The 8,675-nt window shown below is 38.5% G+C and overlaps 1 long non-coding RNA gene across 1 annotated transcript; it reads right to left on the bottom strand.

Moving 5' to 3' along the window:
• Positions 1-7,030: 7,030 nt before the first annotated feature.
• On the bottom strand, positions 7,031-8,315 carry LOC124039232. The gene is made up of 3 exons (XR_006839531.1): positions 8,066-8,315; positions 7,702-7,766; positions 7,031-7,256 (listed from the first exon to the last, which is right to left on the bottom strand). It is a non-coding gene; the product is annotated as an uncharacterized LOC124039232 (long non-coding RNA).
• Between the last annotated feature and the right edge of the window lie 360 nt (positions 8,316-8,675).

The following is an 8,675-nucleotide window of genomic DNA, read 5'->3' as shown; positions in this document are numbered from 1 at the left end:
TTTGTTGTTGAAGTCCATTAATGTATATGAAATAGATTAGATTACAGAAGGGAAGTTATCCAGAGCTGTTGGTGACGTAGAAGCTGGAAAAAGAAATTGAAGACACAGCATTTTTGCTCATGGGGCATTTTTTAATTTTTAATTTTACCTTTATTTAACCAGGCAAGTCAGTTAAGAACATATTCTTATTTTCAATGACGGCCTGTTCAGGGGCAGAACGACAGATTTGTACCTTGTCAGCTCGGGGGTTTGAACTCGCAACCTTCCGGTTACTAGTCCAACGCTCTAACCACGCTGCCGGGTATAACATACGGCGACGTTCCTCATACAACCTGTTAAGCGAAACACGACATGTGCTATCTACTTGCGCATTTCCTGATTGTGCATGTCCAACAAAGAAGCCCATCTGTCATGGGGTGGGTAAATTACAATGTCAGTCTTTTCTGGTTGCAAGTTTTACATTTTTATTTTATTTTGTAATACTTTTTTTTGGATGCTATCGTCCAAGTTAATGTTACTAAAAACCTCTTAAGGATCGGCCCCCTTTTTTTTCATTTTCACCTAAAATTAAATTACATACCCAAATCTAACTGCCTGTAGCTCAGGCCCCGAAGAAAGGATATGCATATTCCTGGTAACATTTTAAAGGAAACATTTTGAAGATTGTGGAAATGTGAAAGGTATTTAGGAGAATATGACACATTAGATCTGTTAAAAGATAATACAAAGAAAAAATCTACTTTTTTTGTACCATATTTGAAATGCAAGAGACTGGTCATAATGTATTATTCCAGCCCAGGTGCAATTTAGATTTTGGCCACTAGATGGTAGCAGTGTATGTGCAAAGTGTCAGACTGATGCAATGAACTATTGCATTTCAGTTCAAAATTTTGTATCAAGACTGCCCAAATGTGCCTAATTTGTTTATTAATAACTTTTCATGTTCAAAACTGTGCACTCTCCTCAAACAATAGCATGGTATTATTTCCCTGTAATAGCTACTGTAAACTGGACAGTGCAGTTAGATTAACAAGAATTTAAGCTTTCTGCCAATATCAGATATGTCTATGTCCTGGGAAATGTTCTTGTTACTTACAACCTCATGCTAATCTTATTAGCCTACATTAGCTCAAGTGTCCCGCAGGGGACCCACCAATCCTGAAAAGGTTTTGAGTTTGCTACAAGTGTAGCTAACGTTGTAGTGTGATGCTATCTACCGAAATTGCTTATGTAAAGCTATTTTGCAAGCTATTTTTTAAGTTAGCTAGCTCAATTGTTTTCAGGCTGATCACAACATTTTTAACACTGCTTTTCCTGATAAGTATGTTGCAAACCAAATGGATGGGTCTAGCTCATTAATTTGTTGATCTGATGTAGTTGGTACCTCAGATTATCAACCCAGCAAAATAAGTATGTAGTATATGCAGATGGCCACGGTGAGGAGCAGGAGTTATAAACCCATACCATTTTTAGCTGGGAAAAAAACGCTAACCCTTATACCTATTTTAACCCTGAACAGTCAGTAAACTTAGAATTGGGTAGTCTATAACACTTTTAGAAATTATTTTTTTCTTTATATCATGTCAGTAAATACCATTTATAGGACTAAATACTCAACCTAAGTATTTGCTGGTTTTTGAATTTTATGTTTTTTTTTTATTGCAAGGCAGAACACTTCTAATAAACATGCCACATTTTTTAAAATTATTATTTCACATGTGGTTTGAACTGTGTGACTTCGTAACCTTTATGTGAAAGTCCAGCAATTGGCGTGGGCAGGTTTGAGACTGATCTCTTGAATTAATAAGAAAAATATACTCTATTTCACAGCTGTCTCCAATGTCTTTACGGTCTTCTTTTGAATATTTACAGGTTCACTCCTGGCAGCAGGTATTGCAGTAAGGAAACCGATCAGAAGAAGAGAGCTTCTTTTGAGAGCCACCATATATATTAAAAATGACTAATTTCCTGTGTCTGTGTTTTTTATACAGTGCATTCTGAAAGTACCCAGACCTCTTGACTTTTTTCCAGATTTTGTTACATTACAGCCTTATTCTAAAATTGATTAAATCGTTTTCCCCCCCCTCATTGATCTACACACAATACCCCATAATACCCCCCCCCCCCCCCCCCCCCCCCCCCCCGGGAATATGACATTTACATAAGTATTCAGACCCTTTACTCAGTACTTTCTTGAAGCACCTTTGGCAGCGATTACAGCCTCAAGTCTTGGGTATGACGCTACAAGCTTGGCACACCTGTATTTGGGGAGTTTCTCCCATTCTCTGCAGATCCTCTCAAGCGCTGTCAGGTTAAATGGGGAGTGTTGCTATACAGCTATTTTCAGGTCTTTCCAGAGATGTTTGATTGGGTTCAAGTCCGGACTCTGGCTGGTCAACTCAAGGATATTGAGAGACTTGTCCCAAAGCCACTTGGCTGTGTGCTTATCGTCATTGTCCTGTTGGAAGGTGAACCTTCGCCCCAGTGTGAGGTCCTGAGCGCTCTGGACCTTTCATCAAGGCTCTCACTGTACTTTGCTCTGTTCATCTTTCCCTCTCCTTACTAGTCTCCCAGTCCATGTCGCTGAAAAACATCCCCACAGCATGACGCTGCCACCACCATGCTTCACTGTAGGGATGGTGCCAGGTTTCCACCAGACTTGAAGCTTGGCATTCAGGCCAAAGGCTTGGTTTAATCAGAAACAGAGAATCTTGTTTCTTATGGTCCGAGTCCTTTAGGTGCCTTTTGGCAAACTCCAAGTGGGCTGTCATGTGCCTTTTACTGAGGAGTGGCTTCTGTCTGGCCACTCTACCATAAAGGCCTAATTGGTGGAGTGCTGCAGAGATGGTTGTCCTTCTGGAAGATTCTCCCATCTCCACAGACTAACTCTGGAGCTCTGTCAGAATGACCATCGGGTTCTTGGTCACCTCCCTGACCAAGGTCCTCCCCCGGTTGGTCAGTTTGGTTGGGCAGCCAGCTCTAGGAAGAGTCTTAGTAACCACCAACTTCCATTTAAGAATGATTGAAGCCATTGTGTGCTTGGACCTTCAATGTGGCAGAAATGTACTTTTCTACTGACAATTTCCTTCGATCTCATGGCTATGTTTTTGCTCTGTGGGACCTTATATAGACGGGTAGGTGCCTCTCCAAATCATGTCAAATCAATTGAATTTACCACAGGTGGACTCCAATCAAGTTGAAACATCTCAAGGATGATCAATGGAAGCAAGATGCACCTGAGCTCAATTTCAAGTCTCATACTAAAGGGTCTGAATAGTTATGTAAATAAGGTATTTCTGTTTATTTTTAATACATTTGAAAAAATGTCTAATCCTATCTTCACTGTCATTATGGAGTATTGTGTGTAGATTTACGTCTTTTATTTTAATACAATTTAGAGTAAGCTATACCGTAAAATGTGGAGGAAGGGGTCTGAATACTTTCTGAATGCATTGTATGTTAAAGCTAGAATTCATAGTTGCTACATCCATTTTTGGACTTATAAAGTAATGATTAATACCATTGATCCCTTTTGATTCTTGAAGAATATTACGTGTACCCCATATGAACCCAAAATACAAGTTTAATTTGTGCATTTCCTTGGCTAATCGCATTGTCGGTCACGACTCGGGCAATGGTCTCGAGCAACTCCAATGTATGCATCTGATTGGCTACTATTCCAAGGCGGGAATCTTCCTTCTAATGTGCCCTCTTGAAACTCAATGTGAGTTGCATGCATTTTAGTGCCTCGTGGATTTACTCTCTCGACTCGTGACATATACTTAACATGTTCGAATCTTGCATGCGGCAATATTGCTTTTTCCATTTAAAAAAAGCCTTTTACATTTGATTTTTAAGACAATGGCATGCCATTTCAATGTTATTGATATCCAGTGAACGGTGTAAATTGGATTAGCAATTTGGATTAGCATTGTCAGTAGCAAGTGTCTGAAATCTTAGAGACGTCAGAGAGAATTGAATTTGTAGTCGTGCTGCCACCTTGTGGTATAATTGAGATTTGCAGTATCTGTTTAGGAAAATGTTTTTCTTGACCAGAGGACACTGAATTAATGTTCATGATTATTGATAATCGTTATTTAAATAGTAATCAAGTATAATTTCTAAACATTTAAAACTGGTAATTATAATAATTTAAACATATTATGATACACATTGTAGCTGGGTAATATCTGAAAGGTAACAGACACACACAGACAATGGAAATGATCCCTTAATTATTAATGATTCGGCTCTGAAAACAGCTTTTGGTTTTTTGAAGGAATACCGTGTTCAAGATTGTAGCACCGACACTCATGCTAGTGAATGTAATCACAAAGGGTGTTGGTGCATTTCAATAGAGCCCCAACTAGAGCGAGTGAGAGGCAGACGTTTAAAACGATATACAAATAAGTAATGTACAAATAATACATATACACCGTCCTGTAAATAGAGTAGGATTCCAGGGTGGGAAGGGGCTCTTATAACAGCCTTTGTTTTGGGTTCGGAAGAGCTACCAAGCTAAATATTAGAACCCAAATCAAATGACCAAAGTTATGATTGTAACCTGCCATTTCAATGTTCACAACCCAGCTACAGACAACCAAGAACGCTGAAGGTCATTGGCCACAGGTAAAATGACATCAAAACACGTTATAACGACTGTAGCTTTGATTGGACTGATCGTGCCAACGTCAGTCATACTTACACAATCTTAGCTAGACACGCAGTCATCACGAATCATGTCGACAAATCTATTGGCAAATCATTGTAATATGAAGAGAAATTCGAGATCAAACGTATCGGTGCTCATCAGCCATTGGACGTAAACATCACAAATCGGAAATCGCAAATTCAACAATTAGTAGTTGGTAAGGGATCAATGGCAAACTGCAAGCGTCGCAAATATGTCACTATTTAGTTTCCCCTGCCTGCTATTCGGTGGAGAGGGTGTGCGGTCCATGTCTGGCTTTAAGAAATCAAAACATCTGTCTGAAAGGATCTGTTTTCCAAGTTAAAAGGATAAACGTTCACATGCAACACAATTGGCCAGAAATGGTTAAATATGTTGGCAATGCTGTCAATCCAGCATGACTTCTGCCACGTTCAAAACAACTGGGAAATCTCAGGCTTCAGTGTGTTCAAGACAACTGGGAACTCGGGAAAGAACATGCTCGGACTGGGAAAATACATTTTGAATTGTCATCCAACTCTGAATTCCAAGTGTGGAACTCGGGCCTCTTTCTAGAGCTCCTACCTGACGATCACTGACGTCATGATTCGTTCTTGTTTGGTCAAAATGGTAACCCTAAAAAGCAATCTCATTAGTATCTTATTAATAATTTTAGCCAATGGTGGAATGATTTCATTCTTTTATTTATTTTGTATTCTAATTAGTTCATTATTTTCTTGAAGGGATACTATATATGTTGTTGGGTCTGTAACCATGTTTGCCAGTGACACTTCCCATAATGTTTGTTTTTTAAACAAAAAGTTCAGTAATAGACTCATGAAATTCCAGTTGATATTGCAAGGATTGTTTTTTGTTTGCATAATGCACTGTCTGTCTTTATATTGTCTGAACGTGGATCCTGTATTGTATTTTCCTTCCCTTTTCAATCACATAGGCCTAATAAAATAACATGTTGTGTAGTGGTTCTGCTGGCATGCATCAAAAAATTGTATAATTGAGTTTTCCCCACCAAGATTTACATGCTAAAATTCCCACTGCTTACAACCATAAAATACCAATTTACAGCATAACAATAAATAATGAAACTAATGGGCATGCATGTAAAACAAAAACACAATACATTTGGTTAATTATTAAAAAACACTCTTTAGATGGTAACATTATTTGCCAAAGTAACAACCCCTTAATATACAGTTGAAGTTTACACACTTAGGTTGGAGTCATTAAAGCTTGTTTTGCAATCACTCCACACATTTACATTTACATTTAAGACACCTTTCTTGTTAACAAACTATAGTTTTGACAAATTGGTTAGGACATCTACTTTGTCCATGACACAAATATTTTTTTCCAACAATTGTTTACACACAGATTAATTTACTGTATTACAATTCCAGTGGGTCAGAAGTTTACATACACTAAGTTGACTGTGCCTTTAAACACCTCAGAAAATTCCAGAAAATGATGTCATGGCTTTAGAAGCTTCTGATAGGCTAATTGACATCATTTGAGTCAATTGGAGGTGTACCTGTGGATGTCTTTCAATGCCTACCTTCAAACTCAGTGCCTCTTTGCTTGACATCATGGGAAAATCAAAAGAAATCAGCCAAGACCTCAGAAAAAAAAGTACAAGAGTATCTATATCCACAGTAAAACGAGTCCAATATCGACATAACCTGAAAGGCTGCTCAGCAAGGAAGAAGTCACTACTCCAAAACCGCCATTAAAAAGCCAGACTACGGTTTACAACTGCACATGGGGACAAAGATTGTATTTTTTGGAGAAATATCCTCTGTTCTGAACAAAAATAGAACCAGGAGGGCCTGGTGCACTTCACAAAATAGATGGCATCATGATATATTGAAGCAACATCTCAAGACATTAGTCGGGAAGTTAAAACTTGGTCACAAATGAGTCTTCCAAATGGACAATGAACCCAAGCATACTTCCAAAGTTGTGGCAAATTGGCTTAAAGGACAACAAAGTGAAGCTATTGTAGTGGCCATCACAAAGCCCTGACCTCAATCCTAGAAAATGTGTGGGTAGAACTGAAAAGGCGTGTGCGAGCAAGGAGGCCTACAAACCTGACTCAGTTACACCAGCTCTGTGAGGAGGAATGGGACAAAATTCACCCAACTTATTGTGGGAAGCTTGTGGTATGCTACCTGAAACGTTTGGCCCAAGTTAAACAATGTAAAGGCAATGCTACCACATACCAATTAAGTGTATGTAAACTTCTGACCTACTGGGAATGTGATGAAAGAAATAAAAGCTGAAATAAATCATTGTCAACTATTATTCTGACATTTCACATTCTCAAAATGACATGGTGATCCTAACTGACCTAATACAGGGATTTTTTTTACTAGGATTAAATGTCAGGAATTGTGAAAAACTGAGTTTAAATATATTTGGCTAAGTTAACTTCTGACTTCAACTGTATAAACACACTGAAAATCTTCTTTTTCCCCCTCTTTGTTTCTTTTCATCTGATAGCTCTCAAAAGAGCTGAGCAGTTCGCTTTCAGAAGGGTGCCGCCTGTTTGCCAACAATCAGAAGTGCAGACCTGTGAATAATGAAAGTAAATAAGTTATTGCCACACTCCCATAGAAGCCTAGTTTATACCACAAAATGTAAAACACTAAAAAGGAAAATGGTAGTAGATAAATAGTTAGTTGGTTAAATAAAAAAACTGCTCTTAGAACTTTAATCTTTGTAAGGCTAGGCAGCGTGCTTCGCTGTTATCAAATGCTAGCCTTTTAAAATGGCAGAAATTCCGTATTAGAATGGGAACTCTGAGGCTGAGGGACATTCTACATGGACATGTCGGTCTTTTTTGCCAAATATCTCTGTGTTTATAGACGCTATATAAATCAAATCAAATTGTATTTGTCACATGTGCTGAATACAACAGGTGTAGACCTTGCCGTGAAATGCTTACTTACAGCCCTTAAGACTGTTTGTGTGAGCATTTGTTTATTTGCTTTCTGGAGCCGTGCTGTCTGACTCACCCATCCTCAGCCTTTCTCCATGCAGTCTCTCCGTGGTCCTGATTGGCTAGCCAGCCTAACCCACACTATCCAAGGGAGTAAATATTGCCTTAGCTGATCAGTGTTATCCCAGTTTGTGGGTGGACATATGCACATGGGATACGTGAACACAGAGTCAATTGTTGTTTAACTTGGCTTTGTACATCACTATGTAGCTATTACTTTGTTATATGCTGAAGTTTCTATTACATTTAGTGTAATGCTTGCTATTTATGTTTCCCATTTGTATAGCCTCATTGTATGCTATTAGGAAAGATGTTTACATTTGAACTCTGCTTTTGTTATTATTGTACTGTTCTGTAATTCCTGGTTATTAGATACTTACCTATTGTGCTTTTGCAGTTCTGTTTAATTTTTGTTCTCTGTTGTAGCTCATTTGCTATGCATACGTTCATCCTGCTCTGTTCGTATGTATTATCTCTGTTTTTGTACCTGTTACCGAACCATACCCATGTACATCCCCATGTTCCTCTTCTCCTGTGTTTCTGTGGGTTACTGTACCTCTTGGACTGATTTATTCCCCTCTAACAGTCACTCTCTTTCAACTTGTATATTTTGGTCAGAAGTTTGTTTCTTTCCTACTTCCTCATTTCGCAGACTTAAGTACACTTGACACCGGGGTGTGGATGTTTAGTTTCGACACAAGTGATTTTTCAGTTTCGTCCAGATTGTCGTGCTGAAATGAAAAGGGACCAATGTTTTGGTGCCATTTCGGGAAAGTGGAATTCTAAGCTTCACTGCAGTCAGAGGCTCAGCTTTGCTTAGGTTCTATTCATTTGTAATGGCCTCGCACTGGTATTCCAGTTCAGCCAACGTTCTTTGGCCATTTGGCCAACGTGGTCTCGGAGCATTTTGTATTATTTTGTACTTAAATCCGAGACTCTATTTAGTACAATATGCTCAGAATTTGTAAAATGTACAATGTGTTAAGAAAT

This window comes from Oncorhynchus gorbuscha, linkage group LG07, assembly GCF_021184085.1.
Source record: "Oncorhynchus gorbuscha isolate QuinsamMale2020 ecotype Even-year linkage group LG07, OgorEven_v1.0, whole genome shotgun sequence".
In the NCBI taxonomy this organism is placed as follows: domain Eukaryota; kingdom Metazoa; phylum Chordata; class Actinopteri; order Salmoniformes; family Salmonidae; genus Oncorhynchus; species Oncorhynchus gorbuscha.
Note: the sequence above shows the minus strand (reverse complement) of the source record. Positions and strands in the feature narration are given on the sequence as shown.